Here is a 15,069-nt window from a genome sequence, read left to right as displayed (position 1 = left end):
CTACTATAATAATTAAGGGGAAATTGAAATGGTCAGGTTCAATAGTCTTCATAGATCTAAGTCTTGCCATCCTTATAGAAGAAAAATGTCTACTTCTTGTGACTATATAAAGAAGTTTAGGATATGCCAATTAATATGGATGTGTTACAGTCTTCTGTAATAGGCACATTTTATTATTTTGTTATTCCAGTGTTCTCTTGTCTTTTTTGTTCTTTTTGCTTTAATAAGTTTGCACTCATAAAAGATTGGAATGCTAGAGTTGTCTAGAGGGAGATACTTTTAAAAAAATATGAAGAAAAAGGAATTATGTTGGAAGAATGGTTGAGCTGAGTTTTATGAGCAAAATGTTTACCATTTCAAGACACATTTAATGTGCACATCCCTTTTAATGAGCTTTCAGCTTTAAAAATATTTGTAATGTAATTTGTTTGTCATGTTTTTTCTAATTCTGGGAACTGATTAAAACCTGCCTGAACATTATTATTTTTTTTACATGCAGGCATAACATGTTCATAGCTGTCACTGAACTGGGTGGGCAATATTAGTCCCTATAGCAGGGGGACATTTTTCTATTGAGGGCCACATCATGGCATAGATAATCTGTTGTGGGCCACATACCAGCAGCAGGCGGGGCCAAAGGCAGGGATAGACAGGGGGGTTATTGTGGAAACCACTTGTGATATTTGGATAAAGGAAGGTAAATAATAATAATAATAATAATAATACAGATGTGAGCAAGCCAACCTCTTCTCCCTCCCTCCCTATTCATCCTCACCTAGTGGGCTGCTAGGGGAGGGACAGATTACTCTTGTCAGATGTTTGAAGTATTCACTTGCAGAGGGCCTCCCCCCCCCCCGAATTATTGCATCATGAATTTGGTTTCTTCTTCCATTTTTCTCTCTCTTCCCACTTGCCTTCCAGGATCACCTCATTAAATTTATTTATGACATTTCTATCCCAGCTATCCTCAAAGCAGCTCAAAATGGCATACAGTACACTGTTCTCCCTCTACTCCTTTTATTCTCAAAACAACCTCGTGAGGTTGTCTGGGAGAGTCATCCATTGAGCTTCATGACTACGTTAGGATTTGAACCCTGGTCTTTGCTGGATTATAGGTGTACCGTCAACTAAATCATGTGACTATATTTTGAAGAATCATTTCCCTTGTTTCTGGCAAACAGACAAGAATCAGATAAGAAGAAAGAACAGATACGCTTTGGTTAGACATCTTGCAGCAGAGACCTTATCTAGGAGTCAACCCATTATGTTTTCTGGATCAGTTCTAGCTCGTTTTCAGCTTGACAAATGTTTTCTGTTTGGTTCACTTTCTATCAGTGAAAGACAGTACAACACTGGATACCTCAGTTGGTTAGACTAGTGCTGGTAACACAAAGCTTGCAGGTTTGATCCCTATATTCCTGCACTGCAGGGGGTTGGACTAGATAATCCTCAGAGTCCCTTCCAACTCTACAATTCTATGATCTAATAGTTCAGTTCTTGTTTATGTAGGGGAGTTCAGATATTCGCATTATGATGTAGATTTGAACATGTAGCCAAGTGATTACTATCTCTGCGATATTTTATCCTAAACTTTATACATGACGGAAAATCCAAAACAAACCAACAAACACCATTTAAAATCGGAAGAAACAGAGACAAGGGATACAGACAATTGTATGTTAACACTGGATAATTGTTAGTTAACGCTTGATGTACCAGGTGTTAATAGAATAAAAATCTGTGCAGTTGCAAGAGTGTTTAAGTATTACACATACCATCCTCTATGTTTACAGATTCACTTTATTACTCCCTTGGTCTTTCTTGCCTCAAAGCTTGGATACAAGAGGCTGTTCCATACTATATTGCCTGGGAGTCTGCAATGCTGACTACTGCCAATGCAGCCTAACTCTCTTCTTAATGAGCAGCTAGCTATATATATACCAGTATTTAGATCATAGGTTAGAAAGGAAATGTTTCAACACCAGCCTTAAGATGTACAGTGTGCAGGAAGGCATCCTTGCAATATGCAAAATATCCACTATTTCTTCTGCCACCATGTTGCTTTTCTTCATGGTCTGCTGCAGTCGACTGCAACCTTGTAGTAGGCCTCTATCCTCCCTCTAACTTTCCAATATAGGAAGATCTTCTAGGATGTTGATTTTTTTAAAATGTGCTTTTAATTCCTTCTGATTGGGTTAGTAAAAGTGCCACCACATCATTCTTAGGCGAATCCTATTTGAGTTGATAACCTGCATTTATTTATATATATATTGTTCCAGATCAAAATGAAACGGAATAGAAACTTACAATTTTTCAGGTAGCGATAAGAAGGTTTCATTCACCTATGAACTATGTGGACACTGGAAAGACACCTTTGTCATATAAATGGAAGTGGCAGTTCATTTGTATATTGTAAAACAACATAAAATCAAGTGATATTTAGGACATGTTTTGCCTTTAAACTAACTTTTGTATGCTTCAAGTCTAAAAAGGTCGTGAAGAATTAATTAAAATCAAAAGCCTGCTTCTTTAGCTGTAAATTCAGTTCATTCATGCTAGTGTAAACCTAGTATGTGACAATATAATAATTGAATTTAGAAGTCAATTTAGAATCACTGAGATTCACCTTGCTTTCAACATCTTTTTGTAATACAGTATTGCGATGTAGGACTAGATTGTGGGCCTATATGACTGAGGCTGAGGCCTGGGCATGGCTGGCTTTTATAACCAGGGAGCAGACTAAAGGGAAGTAGTTTTCCCTTTGGCCCACTCCCTAAACTGTGACCCCACGTTCACTTGTGATTGACTGCAATCTCAGGCAAGCCCCAGCAGCCAGCACGGCCAGTGCAGGAGGACATGGTATCCTCCCTCAGCCATGCTGAAGCCAAAATATTGTCCTACAGCGGCAGCCATGCCGGAACACAACTGCCACTTCCCTCCATCTGGCAGGTAAGCGGCCGTTACTTTTGGTGGATTCACCAATACTCCACACCTAGCTTGCGATCCTACTTGATTTTGGTCCTGTTTCTGTAAGAGAACACAAAAATGGTCTTCTTGAGTTTTTTCCCATGCAGAGAGATAAAATGGTGAGGAAAAACTTCACTTAACTGAATGCATAGTTGCTCTCAGTGGCACAGGAGTAGAGCCAAGAAAAAGCTGGCAGTCCTAGATCCCACTATTATCTGCTTTACAACTTCAAAGGCAGAGTCTTCTCTGTTGCATCCAATTTGAGGTCAAGATACAAAGGACTCAGAACAACAAAGAAAACCAAACTTTTCTAGAGTTGCTCTGTTGTTAAATCTAGGTGAAAGTGCAGAACAACTTTCACTGTTTGACCTTTTACGTCTGGGCTCTCTGCTACAGCCATGTCCATGAGACACAGTTAGGCCTCATGTTTAGTCTCATTTTTTACTCAATCAAATAGAATAGAATTGGTGGCCCTTCTTTCTCAATGCTACAGCACTCTGAGGAAGATGAAGCACATTCTTGGTGAAGTCCCTTTATTTTTAATCTTTGATCTGTCAACGGTATTTGTAGCACTGAAGTGAAACTCTGATCTACTATAGTTGAATCAGGATGTCTTTTTCATGCAGTTGGAACTTCAAGCTTCTCCTTGATAGGTTCTGTTCAGTTTCTGATTCATCACAGTGGTGTAAAGTTTATGAAATGTAGGAAATCATGGGCCAAAATGATGAGGATGGTCAGTTTGTTGTATATGTGATAAAACCCTTGGGAAGTAAAGCTCTTAAGGCTACATTCTGAAAGTATAATTTATGTTTTAGAGGCAGTTCAATATCTTAAACTATAAGATGTAAAAACTTAAAATACAAACATTCATTTTATTACTACAGTGCTGAACCTTAATTCTTAAAATCAGTGGTGTTGTCAAATACCATAAAACGAGCTCAGAGCATTCTGTTCCTTTCTTGTATGTTGCAATAGTTTGCCCTAGTCATCAATGCTGTAAATTAAAGACTATCCTCTGACGTGTTAACATTTGTCCCGACTCTTCATTTTTGTTATTTAAAACATAGGGTTCTCAAGATGTTGTATTCGATTTTAAAAGCAGTTGACAGTAGTACATTAAAAGAATGTACAATATCCATTCTTCGATATTTCAAGAATTATGAGAAATGTTAGCATAGTTTGTGACTGAAATTTTAAGTGGTATAATAGTTTGTTAATTACATGGGCTGCAATTCATAGTATTTATTTATTTTACTAGCAGTAGTTGATTTTCCTATATAAGATCTGCTTTATTTATGCAGTTTTGACATGTGAAATGGGACAGTCCTGCTTCTAGGAAGGTGGCACAAAAGTTATTCAAGAGGTGAAGACTTGAGGAAAAATAGGGTGAATCACTTCTTGTCTGAAATGAAGCAGGGTGCAGATTAGGAACTATTAAGAATTGCCAGGAGTTGCTGGTCCTAGAAGCCTGTTTAAGTGCTCACTGTCAACAGGAAAATCACGGGCGGCACTTAAAGTGGCTCACCTCTGATTTATTCATAAACCACACATGAGCACTTGGCTTTGTTCTTGCTCTAGTAAGGGGAACTGATTCCAATAAGAACAGGGATAAAGAGCTTCTTGCATGGTCCAGAAGTGAATAGCACTTTACCTCAAAGCATGACCTCCATTCCCAAGATCTGTTGTGTTACAGTTGACTCTGTCTCTATGTTTATTCGCAGTTGAATTGCTAGGAGAAGTTACAACAAATACTTTGCAAAGCTTCTAGATTCAATGAGAACTCTGTAACTGGGACTTAGGTTCTTCTGCCTTGATGGAAAAAATGCTCTGTTTATTCTGGACCTAGTGATTTTCTTTCATAACGTTTTAGCTTTGGTGCTGCAATTGCTAATTTAGAGGGATGAACTGATTTTACCAAAGCTGGAATGAGAAAGTTTACTTATAGAAAATGCAAATGAAGTTACATCACAAAAAGATAGCTAGTGTCATCCTAAGAGTCAGAAAATTGGTTCCCTAATTTACTAGGCATGTTTGATTGATTCACTTTATTTATGTGTCTCTAAAAATGGGGGAAGGGACATTTAGAAGACTTTTAACTGGCATGTTTGCACTAGGGCAGAGGTTGAGTACAGTTACTTAAGTCCCTTGAGAAACATTTAGTTAATAGTAGTCATGTTCTGATCCTGTCCATATCTGCCCTTTTCTTATTTAGTGAAGCTTATTTGTGTTTACTTAGGTTTAGATACGTTAAAACTGACTTGCATTTTCACAACAAATTTAACAAAAGAAGAATCATAGTGGAAGATAGTGATGAGAGTTAATGATATGTCTTTAGATAAAGCAGTACTTGTGTGCAATCTGATCACTGCTATCAGCTCATTTGTCATGGCTGAAGTGAAAATGTCAGGACCAATGAGCGTATGAGTGCTGAAGGGGGCGAAAGGGCTTTTGGAGACACTTTTGTGCTGGGAGTGGGCTATAGCTTAAATGCAGCTCTAGGGAAATACTTGGATTAGCAAACTCTGTGCACAAATCCCTAGCATAACAAAATTAGTTGGGAAAATGAAGTTTGTTGTTGAGGGGTGGGGGGAGAAAGGATAATTTCTGTCACACAGCCCTCGGCTGCAGCCCCATAACTGTAAAATAGTGAGGCACTGTGTTAACTAAATTTAGTGATGCAAATGTACACGTTCCAGTAAAATGACTGATATCCAACATCACAGCCTGGTCTTATTGCAGTTTAGCAATTGTTTAGTTTAGTTTAGCTCTATGCCATCATGTTAAAATGCAGAATATCTTTTACATTCTGAGAAACTGCATCTTAGTGACTTTTCAGCTTTCAGTTGAGAGTTAATTCTATTAGGACATCTGTGGGAGGTAGTGTAACAAAAGAACCATCAGAGTTGAATGACATTTATCATTCTTACTTCCTATGGATATTTCTCTCTCTCTGAATTTTTAATTCACAGTATCTAAACATTTCCATGGTGTAGCTCCCTTTCTTTATGTTGCAAACCAACTTTCATCTGGCTCCAATGGAGCCCAGACTCTTTTTCCAGTGCAGTTGAGAGACTGGCCTTCTTAAGGCTGACTTGTATGTTACAAAGAAGCAGTAGGGGCAACCCACTCTACTTCCTATGTCATAACAGAAGCAGGGAAAGAAGAAGCTCAAGTCACGTACACTACCTTTTTGACCATTTATTTTTTAAGTGTGAAGCAGCTCTCAGTATCTATCCATTCTCTAGCAGAGCCTAGGGCTTGACGATCAGAAGGTCAGTGGTTCGGATCCCCGCCACGGGGTGAGCTCCCGTTGCTCGGTCCCTGCTCCTGCCAACCTAGCAGTTCAAAAGCACTCAGTGCAAGTGCAGTGGAACCTCGGGTTGCGAACGTGATCCGTGCGGGAGGCACGTTCGCAACCTGCACCGTTCGCAACCCGCAGCGCCACATGAGTCGTGATTTGGCGCTTCTGCGCATGTACAAAGTGCGGCATGCGCGAGCACTGAAACCTGGAAGTAACCCGCTCTGGTACTTCCGGGTTTGGTGCAGTGTGCTACCCGAAATCGCGTAACCTGAAGGGTCTGTAACCTGAGGTACCACTGTAGATAAATAGTTACTGCTCTAGTGGGAAGGTAAACGGCGTTTCCATGTGCTGCTCTGGTTCTCCGGAAGCAGCTTAGTCATGCTGGCCACATGACCCGGCTCCCTTGGCCAGTAAAGCGAGATGAGCGCCGCAACCCCAGGGTTGTCCGCGACTGGACCTTTACCTTTAACTAATGTGAATTGTGTGCCGCCTTTGTCAGGGCTCAAATGCTAATTCCTAGGCTTGCCATCTGCAATGTGACAGGTAAAGTGGCAGTTCAGATGGTGATTATTTGGTAGCAGAAACACATAAGCACTGTCCTGGAGTTATGCACCTTTCCTTCATATTCACAACTGCACAGCGCCAGGAGCATGCAGCTGTGGTAGCTCTTAAGTGTGATTTATTCTTCAGCAGTGACTAATTATCCAAGGTTTTAGAATTTCAGTAGTTGAAAGCATAGGAGCCTTGATGGAAAAGAATGTGACAACCTTGTTGCAGAGATCAAATGATAAAGCATCTACAGGAGTTTTTCATGTAGATTGTTTCTCAAACATTTGTGACCATTGAGCAGTTCTGCTGTGTACGGTATATTCTTTGGGCTGAGTTGAAATAATGTTTGTTAGGCTAGTCAGCAGTAGATAGCTTCATCTGGTTAGCCCTCATTCTTATTACTGAATGGTTTTCTGATGGTTACTTTTCCACTCCTCTGGACTGAAGATACATTCAAGAATGGTCAGAGCTGAATGTCTGGAACTTGATGGTGAATATTTAGCCACCTTTGGCTATCCATCTTTGTCTCACAATGTTGTTCATAACAATAAGAAGGAGAAGCAGAGGCTTTGAAGTTACCCATCAAAAGTGAGCTCCAGAACAGCAGACAGAGCACGCACATAGGTCACCCAGTCAGAATCTATTCCACTATGATGAGATATTTTGTATTTAAATAACAGTAATTGTTTACAAATGTGTGTCTATCAGCACTCACACAACCACACACAAGCATATGCAAATTGTATGCAAATCTGTATCCTCATTTTTTGTTGAGACCAACATAATGACCACCCAAATGGTGTATTTATTTATTTATTTATTTATTTATTTACTTACTAACACAATTTATATTGCTCTCCTTCAACACAGATATGTTCTCAAGATGGTCAACAGTGTAGGAAGGGGGGGGGAGGATAATCTAAGCTATGATATGATAGTAATAAAGTATTCAAACATCAAATCAAAACAATGAGCTAAAACAACAAAACTGAAAAAGACAGCAAACTGAATTAAATGATAAAATTGCATTAAAGAATGCTTTAAGAAGTTAAAGACTTGTTAGAAGTCTAGAAAATAGAAACGTTTTCCTTGGTGAGTAAAAGACAGTAGTGAGGTCTATAAGCAGGACTCTTTCAGGAGAGGAACCATCTCGAAAAGGGTCCCTCTGCAGTTGCCACCTGCTGCATATGCAGTCAGACAGCAGTGAAACCCAGAAAAAGAACTCTGGTGAAAGATCTCAGTGGACAGCAACCTAGCTCAGTGTTCTGAACTAGCTGCAGTTTCCAAACTGTCTTCAAATGCTGCCATTTGCAGTAATCCACCTGTGAAGTTTCCAGGTGATGAACAACTGTGGTTAGGCTATCTCTGACTAGGAGGGATCACAGTTGGCTTATCAGCCTCAAATGATAGAAGATCCTTTATGCCACTGGGGCTACTTGAACCGCATAATTCACACTTGGCTGCCTGGGTAGACACACTGCTGATCACCTCCACTGCTGATCACCTCCATCTTCTCAGGACTAACTGTCCATTTATTGACCCTTGCCCACTCTATTTTTGTTTCTAAATATCAGACTGGCACTTCTGCCTCACCTGACTCAGCTGGACAAGAAAGAGCTTGGGTCATCAGCATATTGATGACATCCAGCTCTATAATACTCATTCAACACTTTCCTATAAATGTTGAACAGCGTAAGGGGCGGATGAATCCTTAGACATCCCCTAATATTAAAGTTATTGGGTAGACATCCCACAATGCCAGCTTCTGTAATCCATCCTCCAGGTAGGACAACAGCAACTGAAAAACAATGTCTTCAGTCCCCAATCCAAAGCACCTATCCAGAAGAATACAATGATCACTGGTGTCAAAAGATGCCAATAGATCCAGAATAATCAACTGAGTTGCATTTCCTTTGGCTTTCTCAGTGCAGGTCACCCATCAGGGCAGCCAAGGCAGTTTCAGCTCCAAATGTAGGCAACAATCCAGATTGAAATGAATTCAGAAAATCATTTCCACCCAATAGTGCTTGGAATTGCTGGCAACCACTCAATCTAACACCTCATTCGAGAAAGGGACTAGCTTTGGCAACTGAGCCTAAAGGTGGATTGTGTCCTACCTTGTTTATAGTTGGAATAACAATAATTAGGGGTGAAAAGCAGAGAGGGTTTTTTAGGGTTTTTTAAGCCAAGCGGTTTGAAAGAAAAAACAGGTTTGAGAGCAAGTAGGATTAAGAGCAAGTAAGATTCTGACTGCATGCATTTGTGAGCAAACGGCTTGCAACAGCACCTTGGGAGCTGGCTTAGTTGGAACCAGAAGTGCAATCAGAGTTTCACTTGTACAATGAAACTTTTTTCCATCCTCCTCAATGCAGTTCCCTACTGCCCTGGAAAATTTACTTTTGAGGGTGAGGAGACTCTTGTGAATAGTGTGTGATATGGTTTGACCAGCTGCAGTGGGATGAAGGAATCAGTAAAATGGGGGGGGGAGCACCTTGCATGAGTAAAAAAGTATTTCTGTTCATGCAATATGCCGTTGATTCCAACCAGATGTAATATCTATGTTCTAGTGTAGGTTTCTTTGGTTGTGTATCTAGATGCTGTGTTTTCAAGAATGTTCCATCTGTGACAGTGAGCTTTAACAGCTAGAACTGGACCTGCCAAGTTACCTTGCCTCTCGTGTAGTAGTTTTGAATAAAATTGCCACAATGGTCTTTAAACCTTAAGCACTTGCCTGCCTTCTTATGTGCCATTTTGAACTCTATCAGCAGAGTAATTTTTTTAGTCTAACTAGAACTTACCTTTGTTACAAGTAGTCTCTACATTTCTTCTGTTTCATGTTATTTTCAGATACCGTACTTGTGCACTTTTTGGGTGTGTATGTTCAGTTCTATTGATTTACAGTGTGAAATATCTGATACCTGTTTCCTGTTCTTTTGGTATGCATAGTCAAAGGGGACTGATTAGATTCTCCTTCCCCACCAGACACTGGGATGTTTTAAATGTATAATTATTGTTGCATGTCATTTGATAGCTGTGCTAATTGCTGCCAACCATTGTCTGTTTGCACTTAATGCTGAAACCTGATCAACATCCTGCTTTGGTTGATGCTTGGTGGTAAACTTTAATTAACTCTTATTGCATTGAAGAAGAGCTCAGCCTCAGTGCTAACTAATCATTTACCTTCATTATGCCCTGACAGCTCCACTTGTTCCTAGTCTTAATAGATACACTAGTCAGTAAATAAACCTCCAAGTCTTTATGCCTTGAAGTTGTTGCACATTGATATTTTGTTGCTTAAAGTATAAAGATGATGGGCTAAAGAACTATTTTAGTTAGCTTTGTATCTGGTAGTAGCAGATATCACTCTAAAATGGTCTTTTTTATATAAACCGGGCATTTTTATTTTCATTGGAATGGTAACTGTAGATTTAAGATAGCATTGCTGCTTAAATGCGGTTCTTATATGCATGTATCTTTTGAATCAATACAATTAAATCTGTCTCCTGTTGGAATTCTTGTAATTATTTTTACAGAAATACTTTTCATGTAATGATATTGAAGTTAAGTAATCAAGTTACTGACAGATCATGTAAAATTCAACTCAAAATTGCTGGCTCCTTGATTTTAATTTGTCTGACATCAAGTTTGTTTGAAAAGGGATAATATGTAGTTAAAGCAAGGAGCTCATAATTACGGCTGACGTTTGTTTGTTTATAATGAAAACTAATTAAAGTTCATACATTTTAAAACACAAAAGTTAATTACTGAATTGTTCACTTCACTTATGCAGAGCAGTCAAATTAACTTGCGCTGGAAAAAAATGACAAGAGGCTTTGCATAATAAAAACAAATGTCCCAGCTGATCTTTCACTATCCAAACAAAATTTGCCACTAGATTATTCTAGAACAATAGGTGGCTTATGAATGGCTAAGCTTTGTTTAAAACCTTATTCTAGTGACAGGCTAGATGTCTAATATGAAATCATATTGAATGCTACAGTCCAGTGCACAGTGGCATATGTTAAGTTCTACTGAAACCTGTGCCATTGAACACAACTCCCATTCATTTCTAGGGACTCTACAGGAACAGTTCCTTGTGGACTTGCTCCTTAAGTATGACAATGCTCCAGTCACAAGTGGTATCATTACTTTCATTTTGTACAATCTTCTGTATTGTACTTAAAAGCCTCTTCTATATTCTGCTGCATTATGATCTTTACTAGCATTGCAGTATTGCTAATTATGCAAGAATTGCAGTGCTTACTTAAATATCTGATGATTATTTTTTGGAAGAAAACTTCTACAGTATTGTTATATAGCACTAAATGCTTTAAAAAGTATTTTCTTCTTCTGTGTATTATTAGTCTTAGTAAATTTAACCTGTGTGCCTTATCAAATCTGCAAGAATGGTTTTGAATAAAAGAGTTTATGATATTTATAAAGTATATTAGGGTGGCAATAGACTATGTCAAAATATTTATTGTCTCATATTTACATAGTAAATACAGATATGAAGGCGTTGCTGTTTCAGCTTCTGATATCAATTATTTGTTCATTCTGACCCTAAACATATGTATTCAGATACATGCCTCACTCAACCAAATGGAATCTATATCTTAGTATGTATGTTTAGCACAGAAGATTGCTAATTTAAGTGACAGGTGAAAGCAATATATTTTCTCTTTTAACGTGTACAATTGTTAACGTCCTTTAAAGCTTCAACCCTATGCATGCTTACTTGATGGCAAATTCTGTTTATGTCAGTGGTACTTACTTCTCAGTAAGTGGTATGTACTTCTGAGTAAATATGATTAGGATTGGGCAGCACAGTATATGATGTATACTAATATTGGATGCAATGAAATAGATTAAATTGTGACGGTTTTACAAATGGAGGTCATTGATATTTGAATAAACATAGTAAATGTGACCAATAAATTCCAAAATAATAAATGTAGTGGATTTTAAAGGAAATAAATAAGACCTAATTGATCCTGTGGTGCTTAAGCTTTTGTGTTGGCCAGGATTATTAACTTGAACTTTCAAATCTAATACAGATTTTGGAGTGAAAAGAGAAACATGGAGCTCTTTTCAGAACATGCTTGTAAAAATGACTGTAATTTACATAACCTTTCATGGAGTATGTTGTGTGCAATACAATAAAGGGCTTGATTGATTTGTAGATTAATATTTATTTAGTAAAGGAAAATCAAAGGGATTAAGCAGTCATCATTGTAACCCTAATCCTACTTTGCATAGATAAGACAAAGGAAAGTGATTACTGCTTAAAGCTCACTAGGTCACTGCCATTCAGGTGCGCTTTTGTCTAAAAGAAAGAAATGAGAAAAAGTTGCTTTGCTCTATGAAGTGTTTTCAAAACTCCAGACTTTTAGCTGTAGGTTAAGTATTTAGACTTCATTTGTAATGCCAGAGCTTCAGCTGAACAAGGAACACGAGAAAGAGATATTGTCAATTATCATGATTCACTTTCTGGACTGACGTCACTGTGAAATATTAATGACCAAGCCACATGATTTGAACTCTGAATCTGCAGGTTAAATGTTTTCAAGGATAATATAAGAAATAAGGCCTTTGTTATAAAATGATTCTCAGGAGAAATCAGGCATACTCTGCAGTAGTTTGATTAGTGGAGAGCTGCTGGTCTTGCCCCAAAGGGAGAGCAATTGCTGTGGTTTAATGGAAACCGTTGGAGAAAATACAGGAGACTAAAGCAATGGTATTTCAGTCTTATAATTAAATTAAAAATTCCAAAGCCTGTTATCTTCCTATCGTGTATGCTCTCCCACTGATTCTTCAGTATATAAAACAAAGAAACTATCAGGAGAGGGAGGTAGAGCTCATCAGTCACATGAGCTTGCATTATAATATTAGCATTAAAAATCCAAAAGATAGCCTTTAAGAATAATAAAGGAGAATGCGTTGAAACAATATAGTGAATGAACAGCCAGTCTGGGATTCAGTTTGCAAACTTTTCTAGTTTTCTTTTTAAAGTGCTATTTTAAGTGCACGGTATATTTGGTTACATCCCTTTATTCAAACTTAATTACCTTCTCCCCTTTGTCGTGACATGGGTGGAAAGTTTTTGCCGTGTCAGGAGAGGTCGTCACACATTCTTTTGCAGTTCTCTTCATTAATTCCTTCTTGCAGAAGCATTTTCTTTCGTGCTGGGAAGGTAGAAGGGTGTAATAGAAGAGCCCTGAAACATCAGCAGGAAGCTCTAAGCTGGTTAATGCAGTATAATTGTCTGGACATAGACTGGTCTTTGTTTGTGTCGTTCACTTTGAATCAGCTGTAATTAACTCCAGAGTGTTTCCAGATTGCCAGCAAAGAAAAATTACAGCTTTTCTGTTTTAAATTGGAAAGCTCACAAAGACATTAACTATGCATATTGCTTTTACTTTGATATAATTCTGTTCTGTGAAGGGGTGGGGTGGGGAGCATATTTGGCACCCTTCCCCCAACCCTGGACCCTCAAATCATACTATTGTAAAGCTGTTTGATTTAGGGTCTGTTAGAGTGTAATGGCTACTTAGTACTTTTGGTCTGAAAAATGTTTTCCTTGTATCATACAACTGCCACAGTATGTTGCAGTTGCTTCAATGGCTACTTTGGTTCTTCAGGGTTTTCGTTCATGTGCTGGAAGCATGTTTTAGATGGATGTACAGAAAGCTTCCCACATGCAGCTAGGCTAGAATTCCATTATAGAAGCAGCATGGTAAGTTTTCTCTCTACTATATTTTGTACTATCTAAAACAATATTCAGTCCGACACTGAACATTTTTCTCAGAATGCACATTCGTTACTTTTGTGCAGGTAGTTTTACCTGTCTTTGGATATTCTAAATACCCAAACTGTGAGAAAATGGACTGTTTTTAAATCTGTTTGACTTGTGGTCAGCCAAATGCCTGCCACACCCTGTTTAAAAGGTACTCTGTACAGTACTTTATAATTATGGATTCCTGTATGGTCTAAAATGAGTGAGCTGAGTGAGCAAGCCTCTAGCTAATGCATCTAATAATACAGCGCTGTATACAAAAGATCTGTCAGCAACTGATGCAAAAAAAGTCTAACCAAAATCCCCCCCTTTCTTCTGAATTTAACAATAAGGAATTTAAGCCTCAATGTGGCTTTAGCAACCAAAGAAAAGAAGCTCTTGGTGTCTGCATAATACCACTTTGATGGATTTTTTCATCAGCTCTCCGTACGTGGTAACAAATAAACAAGTATAATTATACTTGTGAAGGCCTATTCATTGCTTTGTCAGGATTAGATATATGTGCAGTTTTCACACTGAGCCTCTCTTTTGTCTTTGCCTAACTCACTATGACATATTGATAGAGGATCTGGGATGGGGAAAAGGCCACAGCAGAGACAGTGATGACCTTTTGGAAACTTGATATAATTCAAGGATTTTTATTTATTTTCTATATATGTGTGTGCATGTGCGTGTGTGCATGTGCGTGTGTGTGTGTGTGTGATTTGCAACTTGTTCCCAAATTCTGATATAAGTGAGCAACTTTTAACCCATTTTTAGCAGGGTAAATAAATAATCAAAGTGTTCAAAGATGTCTAAAGAGCAGATGGGAATAAAAACAATAGGCTAAGAAGTCTCTTGGTCTTCTTTCCCAGCACTTTGCACTGTGGCTAACCTAGCATTCCTTTCCCATTCTTCTATCCTCTTGATCAGATCACGTTCTTTTTAATCATTTCACAAACACTGTCTCACTGGACCGTAGAAGAGGGCTGGGACAATATCAATTAAAAAAACAGAGGTAAACTGGCGTTTCTGATTCTTAGCTCTAATGGGAACTCTGCATTCTAAATGCAAAGGAATTCTCCTATTGTTCAGAAAAGCACCCCCTTTTCATTAGCAAAGCTGGCTGTAGGTGGGTTTTATAATTTGGCTGAGCAGGGTTTAGAGAAGAGTTTTTCCAGGAGGAATACAGAGGTTAGTAACGCAGGTTTTCTGTGCATTGTCCGTTTGTTCTGAAGAAAAGGAGTTATATGATCCAAGTCATTGGCCTTGTGAATTGCTGACAGAATCTAACATGCTAAGCAGGTTAGCAGGTGCGTATTTATGAACTCATATGATAACAACTTTTAAAAATTGCTTTCTTTTTGTTATTTTTCGTGATGTTTGTATTGCAGAAGGAAACTGAGTTCATTTATTAGTGCTTAAGGACAGATGTGAAACAAAGAGTTTAAGCTTTGATTTCATTTATAAAATGGGC

General features: G+C 38.3%; 1 protein-coding gene across 10 annotated transcripts in view; it reads left to right on the top strand.

Moving 5' to 3' along the window:
- Positions 1–15,069, top strand: part of ZFHX4 (zinc finger homeobox 4) — a 180,508-nt gene that overhangs the window by 8,371 nt on the left and 157,068 nt on the right. Inside the window, exon 1 of one of the 10 annotated variants that reach the window (XM_083517137.1) lies at positions 13,381–13,553. The exons of 8 other annotated variants lie outside the window; for them this stretch is intronic. The gene's annotated coding sequence lies outside the window, so the exon portion shown is untranslated. Of the gene's footprint in view, positions 1–13,380; positions 13,554–14,792; positions 14,906–15,069 lie in introns of those variants that run through there. One more of the 10 variants, XM_083517138.1, reaches the window with a different exon arrangement.

Source organism: Podarcis liolepis (genome assembly GCF_965112155.1).
Source record: "Podarcis liolepis genome assembly, chromosome: 8".
NCBI classification, from domain to species: Eukaryota; Metazoa; Chordata; class Lepidosauria; order Squamata; family Lacertidae; genus Podarcis; species Podarcis liolepis.
The sequence above is the reverse complement of the archived record's forward strand: the minus strand, read 5'-3'. Positions and strand labels throughout refer to the sequence as shown.